We start from the raw sequence: 16,381 nt of genomic DNA, 5'->3' as shown, positions 1-16,381 counted from the left end.
AAGCAGAAGTCACGAGGTGGGGGGAGTACAGTGTGTCGGAGGGAGGAAAGAAAACGCACCCGTGTGAAAGCACTCGAGCGTCAGGAATAGCAGAGAACGTTCCCAGGCCGCTGCTGTGATCCTCAGAGCAGGCGTGGATCTAGGGCTCGTGCTTTTTAGAAGTTAGTTCACCTTTGTGGTTTCTCCTCCTGGTTATTTTCAGCAAAGCAGGTGGGAGGAAGATGGGGTCTACTGGAGCAAGGACCTAGAAAACTATTCTCTTAGAGTTAAAAAGAAAAACAGGACTTCCGGTCAAGGTGTGGCACAGGTAAACACGGCTTGCCTCCTCACACAACCACGTCAAACTTACAACTAAAATATATAGAACAAACATCACTCAGAACCATCAGAAATCGAGTTGAATGGAAGTCTGGCAACTATGGAATTAAAGAAACCACATCTGTCCAGGCCGGTAGGAGGGGTGCAGAGTGGAACGGGTTGATCCCACATCCACGTGTGGTAGATAAAAATTTGGGAGGGATATCTCAGGAGCGAGGAGTCCCAGCCCCCACACCAGGACCCCCAGCCCAGGGTTCCAGTGCCAGGAAGATAAGTCCCCAAAACATCTAGCTACAAAACCAGTGGGAATTGTATTGGTGGAAGAAACTTCTAGAGTCCCAAGCAGTTCTTAACCCGCACGTGGACTTAATCAGACTCACCCCTCTGAACTCCATCACGGGGGTAGCAGATTGAAAGGCACCAGTGGCAAACAGGGAGAAAATGAAGTGTCTGTCATCAAGGTGAGAGCTGGGGGACAGAGGTGGGCAGAGACCATTGTCCCTTTTCTGTTCTCCCCCCCACAGAGCCAGCAGGCTGGTACCATATCTGAGATTCTGTCAACCTGGCTAACACTGTTTGTCCTGCATTGGAGACCCCTGAGACTCTGTCCACCCAATTTATAGGCCCACCCAAGCTGCTTTTCTCTATGAATGGCTGGTCTTGGCTCACGCTTCACAACTTCCTAAACCCTCTTGAACAAGTAACAGCCAGCCTCAGTGAACCCTCAGCCCCTGTACCTCTTGCTAAGTGGCCCCAGGCCTGGCACTAGCAGCAGCCAACCTAGGGTCATAGCTTGGCTTTGCCTGGGAATCTCCAAGTCCAGCACAAGTAGCAGCCGTCTCAGATTGCTTTCTAGCTCAGGCAGGGTGGCCCCGGGCAAAACACAGGTGGGGGCTGACCTTGGCCTGCACCACCTGGGAAACCCTGGAGCCTACACACCCAGTGGACAGCTACAGACCAGGTCAGAGCACTATCACCCTGACCCTGCACAGCTGATCCTCCACGGAGGACAGATGGTGGTGGTCAGTGGTCACAGCCAGTCCTTGCAGCTGACTGGCCTGGGTAAATCCCTCCCATTGAGCTGCCAACAGCAATCAAGTCTCAACTACAAGAAGAGGGTGTACTCAGGCCACATGAAGGGTGAACCTTGAGTACCCAGCTTGGGTGATAGGGGAGGCTGAGCCACTGGACCCTACAGGACACCTCCTGCATTAGGCCATGCTACCAAGACAGGGAGTCAAAGCAGCTCTTTCTAATATATAGAAACAGGGAGGTTGCCAAAGTCAGGAGGCAGACAAATATGGCCCAAATGAAAGAATAGATCAAAACTCCCCTCCCCTCCCGCACCCTGGCAAACTAAACAAAACGGAGATAAGCAATCAGATACAGAGTTCAAAACAGTGGTTGTAAGGATGCTCAAGGAATGTGGTGAGGACCTCAGCAGCATAAAAAAGACCCAGTCAGAAATGAAGGAAACACTAATTAAAATGAACAATTTACAAGGGAACAAGAGTAGAGTGCATGAAGCCAAGAATCAAATCAATGATGTGGAACATAGGAAAGCAAAAACAACCACACAGATAAAGAAAAAAGAATCCAAAAAAAGGATAGTGTAAACAGCCCCTGGGACAACTTCAGGAGGTTCAACATTCATATCATAGGGGTGTCAGAAGGAAAAGAGAAAGCAAGAAATTGGAAATGTATTTGAAAAAATAATGAAAGAAAACCTCTTTAATTTGGTGAAGGAAATAGATACACAGGTCCAGGAAGCACAGAGAGTCTTAAACAAGATGGATGCAAAGAGGCCCACTCCCAAGACACACCATAATTAAAATGTCAAAGGTTAAAGATAAAAAGGGAATCTTAAAAATGATAAGAAAAAAGCAGTTTGTTATCCACGGGGGAGTTCCGATAAGACTGTCAGCTGATTACTCAAAAGAAATTTGCAGGCTAGAAGGGATTGGCAAGAAATATTCAAAGTCATGAAAAGCAGGCATGTACAGCCAGCATTGCTCTCCCCAGCAAAACCATTGTTTAGAATTGAAGGGCAGAAAAGGTCTTCCCAGACAAGGAAAACCTGAAGGAGTTCACCATCACCAAACCATTATTATATTAAATGTTAAAGGGACTTATTTAAGAAAATAGATCAAAACCATGAACAACAAAGTAGCAATAAATACATATCTATTACCAACTGAATCTAAAAAGAAAAAAAAATTAACCAAGAACAGAGACAGAATCATGGATACAGCAAGCATTTTGAAGGTTGCCAGATGGGAGGCTGTGTGGGAAAATGGGTGAAGAGGTGAGGGGATTAAGGAGCACAAATAGGTAGCTACAGAACAACCATCGGGATGTATAGTACAGTACAGGAAGTGGAGCAGCCAAAGAACTTATACGCATGACCCATGGGCATGAACAAAGGTGTGGGGCTTGCCTGAGGGAGTGGGGGGTGCTGGGTGGAGAGGGGAAGAAGGGGAAAGGAGAAGGACAACTGTAATAGCATAATCAGTAAAATGTAATTAAAAATAAAATTACATAAAAAAAGAAAAAGGAAAAACAGAAGGACTTTTATGGCTTGAATGTTGGGTATGTCAGGAGAACCACCAAAGAGGAGGGGCATTAGTCAACTGTTCTGATTTAGATGTTGTTCTAGTGCCCCCTACAGGATGAATCAAGCATAGAGAGAGAACAGTAACTAGGGATAGAACAGTAACTCCCCGGGCTGTGAACATAGGTTACCTCAAGGTGGTCAGTGGAGAGTAAGGAACAAAGGTATGAAATGGGAAAATAATAATGACATAAGTGAAAATACAGACTGTGAAACTACTCAGATAATGTTGCAAATGTGGATACATGGAAACAATTTGATTAAATTGTGGAGGTGTGGACAATTTATATTTTTGTTATTTTCATACAGATTTTGCAATGCAATATTTAAAATAAGGAGAGGATGTTATTCGAAGACAGACTTGCCTCCTCTGCCTAGTCTTCCCTGCTGTCTGACAAACCTCACAGCCTGGCCCTCCGCACTCTGCTGCAGGCACGGTGTGAGGGCCTGCCTCCCTCTGGAGGGCGAGACCGCTGCGTGTGGGACCACGACTCCCTCCTCAGCATCCTGGTTCATAGCATGGGCGGAGGGATGGGGGGCTCTTTGCTTTGGCTGTACAGGGGTGGGCAAAGTAGATTTACAGTTGTGAGCACTCGAAACAGTTTATTTTTCTACTATGATTTATTAATTACTGGATTGTTTTCCATATGAACAACTGCAAACCTGTTTTTGCCCACCCCTGTATTTACAGTTGGGTGCCCCGGGCTTGTGATGAAACATCCAGGCTGCTGATGAATAAAGTAGTTGAAGAACCTGTAATAAGTCTGTGCTACATCAGATTAGGATTTATTTAGGATTGCTTTTCTATTAACCTACTATTTTCTGAAACAGTGTGAAGAAATAGGACAGAAATGTCTAGAAGAAGTGAACTTTGGAAACATGCTTTAATGTGAAAGCCTTCAATCAATGACCAAATAAATTGTTCTTGAAAAACTAGAGTGTGGCCCTAGCTGGTGTGGTTCAGTAGATTGAGTGCCAGCCTGTAAAACAAAGGGTCACTGGTTCGATTCCCAGTCAGGGCACATGCCTGGGTTGCAGGCCTGGTCCCCAGTGCAGGGCATGTGAGAGGCAACCACACATGGATGTTTCTGTCCCTCTCTTTCTCCCTCTCTTCCCCTCTCTCTAAAAATAAAAATAAATGAAATCTTAAAAGAAACCCTAGAGTGTGCGTATGACAAATGAATTTATAATACAAATTATTTGATAAATAACGTAATAAATGATTTTAAAATAATTGAATAAAAAAGAACTATCACAACAATTTGTAACCAGTGTTCTAAAATGGAGAATTGTAATTTTAGGCACTCAACAAGAAGAAAACAAAATCCTTCTACATATCCAAATCTCTGAATGCCGAGCTGAGAAGTATCAGTCTCAGAAGAGGGAGAGAACATGGGTGTTGCTCAGCTGGGCCTTGCGCTGTGTGCAGGGATCCTCCCCACCCACTTCCAGTCGTGGGGGCTCACGGCCTCAGACAGAACTTGTCGGAGGCTGAGAGCCCGTCTGTTGCTGGCTAGTGCTGTTGGTTAGAACGTTCTCCCTTGGAGTGAGTTACCGTCTATCCATGTGGGCCAGGTCTGCTCCGTGGCCCTGGTACTCTTTCAGATACAGGAAGTTCACAATCTATCCTCTCTCTGGCTTTTTGTTCTCTAGGCTAAACCGTCAACAGGGATATATATACATACGTATCTGCAATCAGGGAGATGAAGAGGGGGATGAAGAGTGGGAGGGAGGGAGAGGGAATGTTTGAGGTTCTGGTAGGCATTAAGGCATCAAGAGAGGTTGAGATTGCTCATTGAGGGCACGTAGAGTGAGACGGGGGGTGAGGACAGGGCCTTGGGGAGCATCAGCAATCAAAGGCTAAATGGAAGGTCGGAGTCCAAGGGCAGCCTGTGGCAGCCAACGGGGAGGAGCGCCAGATGAGTATCATTCAAGCCGAATCTAAGAAGAGAGTTTTAAGGAAGAAGGACAGACCATCTTTTATAGAGAGAGGCCAAGTAAGATGAAGGCTAAAAAGGGTATCTTGGGATGTGGAAATTAAAGTGCTCACATAATGTAATGATGTGGGCCAGGTGCAGGGATGGCGGGGGGCATGAGCGTTGCAGGTTAAAACACGCGGGGGTTGCACGTGGCCACCTGAGCCTTTAGCACTATTGTTGATCTTGACGGTAGGAGGGCACTGGGGACTTCTGGCCAGCTTCTCTCAGAAGGCGTGTGCCAGGCTGGGAAGTGGCAGTGATGGGAGAGATGAGGAGGGAGTGGAGAGAGGGACAGGAGTGGACAGGAGCTGCTGGAGAAACACAGCTGCTAAGGGAGGAGCAAAAGACAAACTTACTCTGACATCGCTTTCAAACACTGTCATTCACCAAGCTAGAAATCACACCTGCCCACTGCCAAAATCTTGGGTGACTGAAAAAGAGTAAAAGTGTGTTTATCAAGTGTGGCTGGGTGCCATCTGAGATCCGCTCTTGTTTCTCTCCTGTGAGCAGGTGGTTGGCCCTCTGCCCTTTGCCTTAGTGGAGGCGCGTGACAGGGTCCAAAACAGCCAAGACGGCGTTCCAGCTTCTGTTTTACAAAGAGGATTTTTTTTTTTTTTTGTGGTGAGGAAGCAATGGGTTTTAAGCCAACAGATTATGTGTCTTTAACAATTTTTTTATTGTATTCTTCCCATGACCATTTATCCCTCTCATACTCCTGCCCCTCAGCAGTCACCTCACTGTCATCCATGTCTGTGAGTCCCTTTTCTTTTTTGCTCACTCCTTCCACCCCAACCCCCCAACCCCCACCCCAGAGCTGCCAGCCTGCTCTCTATCTATGCGTCTGTCTCTGTTTTGCTTGTTAGTTCAGTTTGTTCATTAGATTCTACATACGAGTGAAATCATATGGTATTTGTCTTTCTCCAACTGGCTTATTTTTATTCAGCATAATGTTCTCCAGGTCCATCCATGCTGTCACAAAGGGTAAAATTTTCTTTTTTACGACCCAGGAGTAGCCCACTGTGTAACTGTCCCATTAGTTGTTTTATCCACTTAGATTATGTGTCTTGAAGGAATTTGGAGGGAAAGAAATTCCCCTAGGTCATCCCCTCCTACCCCACAAACAAAGAAGGAAACCCTGGGTGTGGGAAGAAGGACTCAAAGCAGAGAGACGTCTGAGGTGCCGAGAGCAGAACCGACAGGAGCCTGGCTTCCTGGTGTGTCCCTGGGGTCATGCCCGCAGAGAGGGATGGGTGTCCGTGCTTTTAGGCAGTGGGGACCACCTTGCAAAAGGGGCCCATACCCTTGGACATGTGAAGTACAGCATAGGGAATATAGTCAATAATACTATGGATGGTGGCAGATGGATATGGAATTTATCGGGACGATCACTTCATCACGTAATGTCTAATCACTGGGGTGTACGCCTGAAACTAATATAATATTGTGTGTCAACTGTAACTAAAAAATAAAAGATTTAAAAAATGCCCATGCCTTGAGCCTGCAGAAAACCTAGTGGATCCAGAGGGGCCGGGGGGCCGGGAGGACCTCTGAAGATGGACATGGATGATGACCAGCTGTCCCACCCCCATTTGCCTTGGCACCGCAGGGGTGGGGAGGACAGCCCCTGAAGGCCCGGATGGGAGCGCGGGTCAGGGAGTGGGATGGTCAGAGAGAACCAAACTTGCGTTCCTTGAACCCCCAAGATGAAGAGAGATGCAAAGTTAGCGAGCCTGGGTGAGAACCAGTTACCGCCGGGGGGGTGGGTGGGGGGTGGAGGCAGACTGTCAGCTGGGGACAGGTGGCATATTTTAAGGATCATCATGGGTAGATTAACACCAAAGTGCTGATCATTTTTTCCTGTTTCTTTTCTATCTGGATGAAAAACTTGCGGGTTTTGCACTGTGGCAGGCTAAGCAGAGTTGCCATCCACAATTCGGAAAGGTGGTTTTGTGTGTTTTTCATGGCTCCCGCGTGTTTCTGTCTGTTACGACTTTCTCCCCTTTGGGGAATTGTGGGGGAACATACCCTTTCACCCCACTCCTAAGTTAGTTTGGTGCTGTGTTTTCGGTGGGGGTAGGTCGGTCATCCTGAGACCCTGGGGAGCTATAGTGGGCAGTGCTTCTTCAAGCTTTGCTCTCAGACGCCTGTGTGGCTGGGCGGGAGGACTGTAGGGGCTGCAGGGACCACTGTCTTCACGTCCAGAAGCAGCTGGCCGGACACAGTGAAGCCGCACTGCCCCGAGGACATCGGAGCCTGTCTTCCAGGGACGTGGAATCACACTCATGGCTAAGTACACATCTTGGCACTGCTGCCCTTGGTGTTGCAGCATTTGCTTTCTTGGGCCCAACTTTTTACTGAGTGGTTGGAATACAGAGAAGAAGAGGGAAAAAACACAAACAAAAAAACAACCCCAAGCCCTGGCTAGAGCCCGTCTGGATTCTGCCTTCCAGTTCTCCCAGAACAGGCTCCTCACCCGAACAACAGCGGAGGATGCTGGAGCTGGAGGACTGTGTGTGTGTGTGTGTGTGTGTGTGTGGTGAGGGGGAGAGAAGGAGAGAGAACACGTGTGTGTGAGTGTGGCAGGCCCGGGAGAAGAAGCCGGAGGGTGGAACAGGAAGGCAAGCAGCGGGGCTGGCTCCCACTTTGTTGACTTAGCGAGTCTGGCTGCAAAGCCAAGGCCTTTGGAAAGAATGGCCTCCCTGCTTCTGGCAGTTTCTACTGAGCCGGTCCGGGACTGAGGGAGATTCTGCAGGTGTTTACGGGCTGGAGGGATAGGTCGGTTGGGTTCCAGGGCAGCAGGGCTTGGAGAATTCCACCGGGATTTGTGCTTGCTGATGGCCTGGGTGGTAAACCACAACCACGGTTTCAGAGGACGATACTTCTCTCCACTTTACAGGGTTGTCTGGTCCGCCTTCGAGTTAACTTCCCCCCGAGGCCTGCTTCCACTTTATGACCATTACAAAGTGCAGTTGCTTTTTTTTACTTTTTTTTCCTGGTGAGGTGATTTTGATTTCAAAAGCAATTTCCTCTGACAAGTTCTCATTAGCTGTTGAACAAATGTGGCAGATATAAGTTAGAGCCGTGTGTTTGGCAGCTCCAGGCAGGCATCTGAATTTCTGGCTGCAGCCTGTGGGCGTATTCTGCTCCTCCAGCAGGTGGCAGTAAAGACCTATTGATTCTGCTGTCTCCTGCGTGAGGGGGGTGGGAGGTGGGGGCGTGGGGAGAGGGAAGGGCCCTGGAAGAAAAGCAGAGCAGGCTTACCTTCCTGTTAGTGGACTTCCTGCTGGTTGGCAAACTCACCTGTGAATTTGTGAGTAGAATTTACTTCTGATTTTATAGATGAATTTTTCTCAGGAAAGGATACTGTGAAATCTAGGGTCAGGGTTGTGCTTGTTACCACTCAATACCTGCCCTAGAGTCTGACACAAAGTAAGTGCTTAGTAGATGCTTGTTGACTTCAGCCAACGTGTGCCTGCGTGCAAAGGAAAGTAAAACGCATTGTGCTCCACCTCTCCAATGGGGAGCTGGAGATACGTTGGGTGGTTTTTCTTATGAAGAAAGGCTAATAATCCTCGTTTCGCAGAAAGAGACGTTGAGGCCCAGGGAGGTAAGATGATCGGCCCAAGTTCACAAAGATGTGACCCATGATTCTGACTCTAAGCTTTTGGGTTTATATGCTTGCTCTACTGGGGTGGGGGGTAACTAGGTTTAGCAAATGTCTAGGATGAATTTTGTTTCAGAAAAAGCAAGGGAATCCAGTGTGGATTTGATCTGTATTCACTGATTTCTTTCCAAATGTGTACTCAGGGTGGAGAGGGGGGAAAGAGCAGGTTCCTGCTCTTGGGGGGCTCTGAGTCTAGGGGGAAGGTGACGGCACACAAGAGAAGCACCCCAGGAGAACCACACAAGCCTAGGGCGCAGCGGGAACCCTGAGGAAGGGAGAGGAGGCCAGGGAAGTCCCTCACAGGAGACAGCCCCAGAGCTGAGTCCTGGAGGACTCGGCAGGGCACGGGGTGCGGAGGATCACCAGGCAGAGGGAGCTGGGGGTGCGCAGCCCTCCCCACCCCCTGACGCGAGAGAACCTGTGTATTTGGGGAACTGGTGAGGTTCAAGGTGAGGGAAGGGATCAGGTAAGCAAGGGGCCTTGAAAACTATGAAGGGACTTGAAGAGTTTTTAGCAGAAATGTGACATTTTTAAAAGGTCCTTATATAATTTATTAACCAATGTCACCCCAATGAATTCAATTAAAAACAAAAGAAGAAGAAGATCCTTCTAGTTTCTGGGGGAGTGGTGGGCTGAGGCTGAGGCTGAGCCAGGGAGGCCAGTTCAGGGCTGGAACCTAGGAAGGGAGGGTGGTGGCCTAAATTAGGGTAATGGCTGTGGAGGAGGTGGAGGAAGATGGACAGATTGGAACTATGTGTAGAAGGTAGAGCTGATGGGAGAGGGGGCAGATTGCCCGTGGAGGGAGGGGGAAGGGAAAGGAAGAGTCCTGGATGACCCCAAGGCCCCTCCAGGCTTGGGCAGCCAGGTGGATGGGATGGTTTAAGTGTGAACGGTCTTGACAATTCACAAGCACTTTCACATCCGCTGATTCAGGAGGAAGGTGCTCCATGCTCAAGATGTTCAACTTTGTTTTCAGGTTCGGAGGATGCCCCTGGGCCGTGTTAGCCCTGTACCTTGAACATGTGAAGGCCACACCTTTAGGGTACCCTCTGTCTTTCCTTTGCTCTCCTCTCAGAGCAGGTGCTCAGGATACGGTATCTTTCTGGAACAGGGCGTCTGCAGTGGACACTCCAGCAGCCTCTCCTACATGCCTTCCCTTCATCCCGATGGCCACCCTTTTCTTGGGCAGCTCGTGAACCTTGGGGAAAGCTAACCCCACCCCGAAAACAGGGCAGCACATGAGGTTCAAGCCTAAATTGACCTGGATGATTGTATTTCTTGCTTTTTGTATTAGTCTCCTGGTTCTGCCTAACAAATTACCACAAACTTGGTGGCTTAAGGTAACAGATTTTTCTCACAGTTCTGGAGTCCAGAAGTTCAAAATCAAGTTACCAGCAGGGCTGTGCTCCCTCTAGAGGCTCCAGGGGATAGCCTGTTCCTTCTCTTTCAGCTTCTGGGGACAGCTGGCAGTCCTTGGCTGGTGGCTGCTCAGCCCAGTCACTGCTTGCTCGTCACAGGCTCTCCTCTCCACGCCTGCCTTCTGTCTCTTACACGGATGGATACTTGATATGGGAATTAACCCCCCCCCCCCCCCGTAATGCAGGATGATCTAATCTGAAGATCCTTAACTAAATCGCATCTACAAAGATGCTCCCCCCCCCCCCCCCCCCCCCCCGCAAATAAGCACATTCGCAGCTTCTAGGGTTTGGGAGAGAAACATGTCTTTTTTTGAGGCTGCCATTCAACCCATAGTGCTTCTGTGGGTGGCAAGACAGTGAAACCAGGACCGTGATGACACTGGTGAACTCCTATCTGCCATCCTGGAAGCCTGCCTGCCTCAGGACTTCAGTTATGTGATTCAGTAAATCCTCCTGATTGGTTTAAGCCAATTTGATGTGACCTTTCCCATTGCCTGCTGCTGAATGTACCCCGCCTAATGCACGTGCCCATCTGGAGTCCCGCATGCAGGCAGTTAGCTGGGTGTGGGGCAGAGATCACGGCAGTTGGAATGCTCTGCTGCTGGGCTCTATTGTTGTCACTCTGTGTGACCTTGGGCAAGCTGCAGCCTTGCTGACCATCAGTTTGAATATATAAATGGAGCCCTTGTCCCCTGCAAAAAGCTTTTCAAAATGGAAGCCACTGTGGTTTGTGTTGTTACGGCCTTTGCATTCCAAGAAAGACGTAATAGAACTGGAAAGGAGCCAGACAATGGAGCGATGATGGAGGGCTTTTACCATCAGGGAAAGCTCCCCATTTAGGATTCTTCAGCCTGGAAAGACGGAGGCTGAGGAGGGATGTAATTAAAGTCCATTATGTGAAAGGCGTATCGCTAAGGCAGGACAGACTTGTCCACCAAATCCCAGAATCCTTAGAAGCCCAGGGTGCTGCTTCTGAAAGTCTGAGAAGTGTCTCAGGGCAAACGGTAGAGAGTGCTCCCTTCCGTGGTGCAGAGGCGAGCTTGAGGGGCTCGGCAGCTTGGTGCTGTGCAGCTGGAGTTGGGAAGACCTGGGTTTCGCTCCTGGATCTGGCTGTGTGGTTGTGAGCAGTCTTCTTTTCTCCCTGACTCTCAGATTGTCCATTGGCAAATTGGGGCCAGTAAACCTGTTAACACACCAGGAGTGAACTTGCACAGACTAACCGCCCTCTACCCGCCCATCAGCACTGGCCCAGGTGATCGGCGTCCTGCCTGTTTCCATAAATGCACCAACTGCAGACCCTCGCCCCCCACGTTGGATTCCACCTCCTCTCCCTTACTCCAGCACCATGTAAGCAGTTCTCCTACTCTCCTACCCGGTCATTGCCATGTGCACAAAACCCGCTACCATTTCTCCCTCCGGAAAACAGTCCCCCCTTGACTTCACTGCCCCTCTGTCTCCTGTCCACTTCTCAGCTCCACCGTGCACCTAACTGCTTGGAAGGACTGTCTATACTTGAGCTCAGTGGATCTTTACAAATGAACACACTCGTGATACTGCCCTCCAGGTTAAAAAAAAAGGGGGCGAGGTATGTTACCAGCACCCCAGAAGCCCTTCTGTGCTCCTCCCAGCCCCTCGCCCCTCTCCATCTCCAAGGTAACCACCGTCCTGACAACACCATGGGTTGGTTTTCTATTTTTAATTTTATCATGGCAACATACATATAAAATTTACCATTTTAACTGCATGAAAGCATGCCGTGCAGTGGCACTTAGTGCATTAACAATGTGGCACACCGTAACCATCGCCTCGTCCGGAACGTTTTCATCACGTCGGGAGGAAACCCCACGCCCACGAGCAGTCACTCCCTGTGTCCCATTCTCGCAGCCCCTGGGACCGCTCATCTGCCTTCCGTTTCTGTGGACGTGCCCACGTGGGTATTCCAGACAAACGGGATCATATAATACGTGGCCCTGTGTGTCCAGCGTCTTTTACTCGGCATCATGTTTTCAAGGTCCACTCACGATGCAGCATGCATCAGAGCTGCATTCCTTTTTGTGGTTGTTTGACACTCCATTGTATGGCTGCACTGCATTTTTTATCCCTTCAGCAGTGGATGGACATCTGGATAGTCTCCACCTTTTGGCCGTCAGGAATACTGCTGCTATGAACAATCATGTGCAAATTTTGCTTGAACACGTTTTACCCGTTTTTGAACTTTAGGTTGGCCACATGACTTACATTGTTTTTCTGTCTGACTTTATACTCTAGGACGGTCATGCTCTATAATGGGAGATCCATCCACATTACTGCAGAGCGGTAACTCGCTCATTTATGTGGCTGAACGAACAGTGTGCCATTGCGTGAATATGTCGCCACTTATCTCATCTATTGTTTGCGGGTCCAGTTGGAGGTTATTATAAAGAACGCCACTCTGAATGTTCTTGTTCATGTCTTTTGGTGAAACACGTACAGACTGCAATGAGACATACGCCTAGGAATGGAATGTTGGGGTCACAGGTGACGCACACGTTTAGCTTTAGAGATACCGCCGACGGGTCTTCCAAGGTTCTGATTCGCATGTCCCCAGGAGTGTGTGAATGTTCCAGTTGCTGCATAGCTTCACCGATATGTGGCATTTGCACTGGGATGTTCAATAGACACCTCTAACTTGGCAAGTCCCATGCTTAACTCCACGTGTTCTCCTCCCAACCTGTTCCCTGTGCAGCCGGTGGCAACCCTGTCCTTCCAGTTTGCTCAGGCCAGAAACCTGAGAGTCACTGTGATCTTCTCTTCTTGGATCCCTTGCGTCCAATGTCAGGAGCCTATCTGGCTCTTCCTTCTAGCACATCCAAAATACAACCTCATCCCTCACCCCGCTACTGTGCTTGCTGGGGCCACCATCATTTCTCACCTTGTTTACTGGGAGACCTTCCTGGTGGGTCTCCCCGCTTCCATTCCCCACCTTCTTAGCACAGCAGCGGGGTGATCTTTTATTAAAAACTGTGGTAAAGTAACACCAAATTTACCATGTGAATGCATACAGCTTAGAGGCAACAAGAACACTCACATCATTGAGCAACCCTCGTTCCTCCGGTGGTGCTGTGTTTCAGAGGCAGGTTCCAAGGTTTTACGAGCACCCCAGGCCTTGCCCAGCCTTGTCTCCTGCTGCTTCTGCAACTTTATCTCCAACTTCTCCTTCTCCTTGGCTCTCTCCCCTCCAGGCCCTTAGGTCTTCTTGTGTTCCTGGAACAAGCCAGGCATGACCCTGCTGTAGGGCTTTGGAGTTGGCTATTGCCCCTGCCTGCCCCAGGTATTCTTACGGCTAATCTCTCGTCCTTTGGAAGTCTTGCTCAATTGGCTTGATTTTTGACCACTACTGAAGAATTTAAATATAAGAACTGGCTTTTGGTCAAAGAATTCTCAGGGTAAATGTGTTTTTTTAGTTCTCCCCACTTTCAGTGTTTACCACGGGCCATTTCCCTTGCTCCCCCGAGTTTGTTTCTAGGCCACTCCTGTCTGGGAGACGGACGTGGCCCAGCTTTGCAGGACATTCCCCATTAGGTTCGGCACACAGAATGGGCGGGGCTTCGTCTCCCCTGTCACACACCTACCAGGCCTTGGAGGCTGAAGCTGACAATTGTGTGGCTCTGGCACCTTTCCTCTGGGAAAAACGCAGCTTCCACATCCTCTCTGGGTTCCTGCTTTTCCTTTTTTTTTTTTTTTTGGCTTTTAAACACTTTTTGCTAGCTCATGTGGTTGCCTTCAAATGATTGAAAACATTTTATGTAGCATTTTAAATATTTCAGCAGGAAGTAGTTCAGAGAGTGTCTCCTCTTCATTGCCATAAAGAGAAGTCCATTAGACATCAGCTTTAGGAAGGCAGCGCATCATAGGAGGGAAGGCAGGTGTTCAGGAATCCTTGGTCCCAGTCCCAGCCCTGCTTTCAGCTCGCTGGGATTTCAGACAAGTCGCACGAGCCCTCTGGGCCTCAGTTTCTCACTTGGTAAAATAAGGGCTTCGGGTCAGTGGCCTCAAAGCTTCTGTGATTCCATGTTACTGAGAGACTGCTTCTGCTTTTTTTTTTGTAATCTTCACCTGAGGATATGTTTATTAATTTTAGAGAGAGAGGAAGGGAGAGAGAGAGAGAAAGAGAAACACTGATGTGCGAGAGAAACATTGACTGGACGCCTCCCATACATGCCCTGACCAGGGATCGAACACGCAACCTAGGTAGGTGCCCTGACCAAGCATCCAACCCAGATCCTTTTGATGTAACGGGACGACACTCCAACCACCTGAGCCACCTGGCCAGGGTGAGACAGTTTCTGTGTGGATGGAGCTCATGACTTTGAGGGGCAAAAGCTCCCAGCTAAGGTGGGCTCACTTTGTTTTCTCTGTATTTGCCAGGCCCTGGGTCTGGTCAGTGAAAAGGGATGACAAGTGTAATATGTCAGGGGCAAGAGATGTGAAATAAAGAGCAATTAATTAAATCCTCACAGGTCTAGGGGAGCATGTGGCAGGGGAGCAGGGAAGAGACTGATGTAACACACAGGACAAGGGCCACTGTTTCTGGGCGGGTAGGCAGGACGAGAGTGCTGGTGTGGTCAGTGTGCGGGTGAGGTCTGCCCGGGCAATGGGCTCTGCCGTACCTGGTTGGTCGTGCCGATCCCCTGGGCTGCTTTCACCAAAGAAGGTCCTGAAGACAGAGGCTTAGGACCTGGTCAACATCCTGCTCCCTCCCCTTCTCTCCTTGATTTTATACACACACACACACACACACACACACACACATGCCTGTACACATAGAATTTAACATTTTATAATTTTACATCTAATTATATGTACTTACATACATTTATTTATATATAATTTTAATTAATAGGCTTTATTCTTAGATTTTCAGAAAAATTCAGAAGATGCTACAGTGAGTTCCCATATGCCCCACACCTAGTTTTCCCACTATTAATGTCCTCTGTGAGTGTGGTATAATGGTGATACATTGTGATTAACTGAAGTCTACAGCAGGGGTGTCAGACTCATTTTTCTCTGGGGGCCACATCAGCCTCGAGGTTGCCTTCAAAGGGCCAAATGTAATTTTAGGACTGTGTAAATGTAACTACTCCTTAACAGTTAAGGAGCTGAAATTACATTCGGCCCTTTGAAGGCAACCCTGTGGCTGATGTGGCCCTTAGTGAAAATGAGTTCAACACCCCTGGTCTACAGTTCATTTAGATTTCCTTAGTCTTAGTGTCTTTTTCTGCTCCAGGGTCCCGTCCAGGGTACCATACTACATTTAATCATCCTGTCTTTTTAGGCTCTTCTTGGCTGCTGTGGCAGTTTTTAGACTTTTCTGGTTTTTCATGCATTTATATTTTTTGTGGATTTTTAAAAATCATGGTAAAAACATACATAAAATTTACCATTTCAACCATTTTTAGCATGCAGTTCAGTGGCATCGAGTGCATTCACACCGTTGTACCACCACCATCGTTCGTCTTCAGAAATTTTTTGCCAGTCCAGACTGAGACTCTGCTCCCGCTGAAGGGCCAGTCCCCCTTCCCCTCCTCCCAGCTCTTTGCTAACCTCCACTCCACTTTCTCTGTGACTCTGACTGTTCTAGGTTCCTCAGTAAGCGGAAGTGGGCAGTATTTGTCCTTTTGTGATCTTTCTCTTCCTTCCTTCCTTCCTTCCTTCCTTCCTTCCTTCCTTCCTTCCTTCCTTCCTTCCTTCCTTCTCCTTTTTCTTTCTTTCTTTTTTTTGATTGACCTTGGCAGTTCTGAGAAGAGTTATTTACTGGTCAGGTATGTAGGATGGCCCCCCTATCAGCATTTATCTGATGTTTTTCTTATGATAAGATTGGGTCTTTGGTATTTATTTATCACAGTATTCCAAACAAGATGCCAGATGCCAAAGATTCAGTGGTGAAAGCCTAGAGGCCTAATTGATGCTCATTTTACAGATGCCAGTTGATCTCAGAGAATTTTAATTTCCTTGCCCAGGCCCAGGGTCGTGCAGTTGGCCAAAGGCAAAGATGGGATCTGAGCTCTCCTTCTGACTTCAGACTGTTCTTCCTCCCTCTCACTCCCTTTCTCTGGCCCAGCAGGGCCTGTGCCCCTGCCCTCTCCTTCGGGCCTGTGCAGTTAGGGGGGCCTGGTCGGGGCTGGGCAGGTGCTGGGCCACCTTCGCTGAACAAGCCGCAGCTCCCCACTCAGATCTTTCTTAAGTGTTTTTAAAAATTTGAAATATTTTATGTATACACATGAGCATATATAATATATGGGGTCAGTTTAAAGAGTCATAATAAAAACAAACCCCTTGGACCCAGAACCGAACTGAACAAACACAGTGCTTGTTTTCAGTACTTTCTAACCCGCCTCTGTGCTCCCTTCCA

The sequence above is a fragment of the Phyllostomus discolor genome, chromosome 8, assembly GCF_004126475.2.
Source record: "Phyllostomus discolor isolate MPI-MPIP mPhyDis1 chromosome 8, mPhyDis1.pri.v3, whole genome shotgun sequence".
Lineage (NCBI taxonomy): Eukaryota > Metazoa > Chordata > Mammalia > Chiroptera > Phyllostomidae > Phyllostomus > Phyllostomus discolor.
Note: the sequence above shows the minus strand (reverse complement) of the source record.